Source organism: Acyrthosiphon pisum, chromosome X (genome assembly GCF_005508785.2).
Source record: "Acyrthosiphon pisum isolate AL4f chromosome X, pea_aphid_22Mar2018_4r6ur, whole genome shotgun sequence".
In the NCBI taxonomy this organism is placed as follows: domain Eukaryota; kingdom Metazoa; phylum Arthropoda; class Insecta; order Hemiptera; family Aphididae; genus Acyrthosiphon; species Acyrthosiphon pisum.
The window spans coordinates 120,384,659-120,387,335 of NC_042493.1; positions in this window are offsets into that span (position 1 = coordinate 120,384,659).

The window sequence follows — 2,677 nt, forward strand, 5'->3', positions numbered from 1 at the left end:
ATATTATTTACTATTATATTATAGGTATTTAGGTCATAATGGGTATAATAAATTATATTTGAATTTTGAAATAATTATAAATTATAATAAAATCATAATTGCTGATTTGCTGACCGCTATATCAAAATGACAAATTTGCCGACTAAAATGAGCCAGGTGTTGTAAGTGAGGGGGGGGCACATTTGATGACGTACCTTCAACATTTTTTTTTAATTTTAAAGATGTTTTCGTGTGTTATAAATTACATACACAATTTAACCAGAAATGTATAATTTATTTTTTAATCAAAGATGAGAATTTTTGAAAGTAAGTAACAAAAGTTTAAAAAAAAATAAAATTATATTAGACGACCCCTTCCCCTTTTTTTCATAACTTAATAGTTATTGTAACTATCATATGACACCGGCCGATCACTTCTCCGGAGACACATTATATAAGACGTAAAAATATATATATTTTTTAATTAAATAAATGTTATTTTTATGTATAATACTATAATGACGTATGTAGTAACACAATAAAAAGCGTAGAATTAATAAAATAGTTTTTATGTAATAAGATTATACGAACCTAGAAGAATGTTAGGTATTAAATATAATATATAACTGACAACTGTACTTTTAATTTGATATAACTTTGTAAGTAACATTAAGCAGATATTTAGCATAAATCACGGACTAAGATATATCTTAGTCCGTGGCATAAATTAATTTGTATTATCTCTCATCAATATTTGATAACCGGTGGGCGGTGACGACTAAAAAACACATTATGTTTATGTCTGACATGAAAATTAGTAAATTACCACTTCCGAATTATGACCTGAATATTACGACTTAAAACGTTGAAAATTGTAATTACTTACCAGTCATTAGAAATCATTAGTGCTTAGTACTTAAATTCACATAGGTACACATTAGAAATTAAAAACAAGTTACTAGTTGGACGGCCATTATTATACTAAATAGGTATTGTGGCTGAGATTTAGCTAAAGAAAAATTGTCAATAAAAAAAATTGTCTTGCTTTGTCATTACCAAATTGCAACATTTACTACAACTATGTAGTACATGTACAACATAGACTGGCAAGACCATGACAAAATAATATAGAGGTATGTCAGCAAAAATACATATTTGAATCTTGTTTGCGCATCCCCACTTTTAACTGTGTTAGGTTCTATCATGGCTAAATATATATTTAACCATGTGTTCTATGATCTACATGATTTGGCATATTATGCGACCAAAGAGTGGTGGAGAACGTAATACACAGTAAAAAATGGGGGATATGCATATCACAGTATTGGCAAGACGTCATGCACCGTGTTTCTAGTCATTATTTTAAACAAAATCGGTGTTACGAACTTCATATTAGTAAATTATGGAAGTCCGCTCCACGAAGATAATGGCGGTAATATACGGTACCAATGTCCACGTTTGAAAGCCGCCAATAGTATTTGTATTTGTATTTGATTTATCATATTGTAAATTATTATTGAAAAAAATTTCTGAAACAATAATTCTTGAAAAATATCTAACGCACTCTGTATAGATCAATCAGGTCATAAAGGATATTTTGAAATTTTGAATTAAAAAAAAAAGCGGCCGAGTAGAAGTCACTCTGCTGTAGGTATAGTAGGTTACAAACGGGTCACTGTAATGGATGGTAGATATTACATTTGAATTCAATGATATAAAATCATTGTAAACGAAAAACAATTCTGAACGAAGACGGTCTGTCAGCAGTGGCGTATTTAGGGGAGGGTGAAAAGGCGCAAATGCTCCAAGAGGCAAATTTTTGAGGCTGGGAAAAAATTATAGCTCTTGCTTATGATGTGATCGTGAATTTTAGATTCTGAGCGGAAAGTGAATGTATTGATTTTACAATAATGTGTTTTTTATTTTTTTTTGTCTGTAATCACCTTTTACTACTTTAAACCTTAGAATGATATTTTTATATCAAAAATTGTGCAATTTATTACCTAGGTAAGCGTTTCTCGACCTGTGGTACACTATAGTGGTACTCGAAAATCAAAAACAACAATATAAAAAGGTGGGTAAGTGGATGTCCCTCTGCTGTACAGTATAGGTTACAAGTGGGTCACTGTATAATAGATAGTATTAAATTTGAATTCAATGATATAATATCACTGTATGAGAAAAACGATTCTGAGCGGAGACGGTATGTTAGTCTAGGTATATGATGAATTATATACTTTTCTATGGTATTAAAAAAAAAATTGACCAATAATAGGTATCTATAATAAATTCCAAATTAATCATATCACAATTATATCCATTAGGTACTTATAACGCATTATAACAACAAATCGTGGTACTATCATAGATATATAATAGTATACTTTAGAAGTTTCAAGTACCCATGAATAATATTATACAATCACAACAAAATAACTAAAATAGTTATTCCAGGTTTTTTAATGTGTAATTTCGTCCAAATTCGAGCTTAAAACGACTATAAAAATGAACTGTGCTTATGTATTTTTTAGATTTTTTGGTAATAGAATTAACTACTTACGTAGAATCTTGTTTGAAATTTTCAATCCTTAGGTATAAAAGTTGAACATTTTATATATTTTTAACTACCAAATAATTATTCAGTTTTAAATTTGATAAATTTTGTCAAAATTCTATCTTTAAATCCTTATAAAAAAAA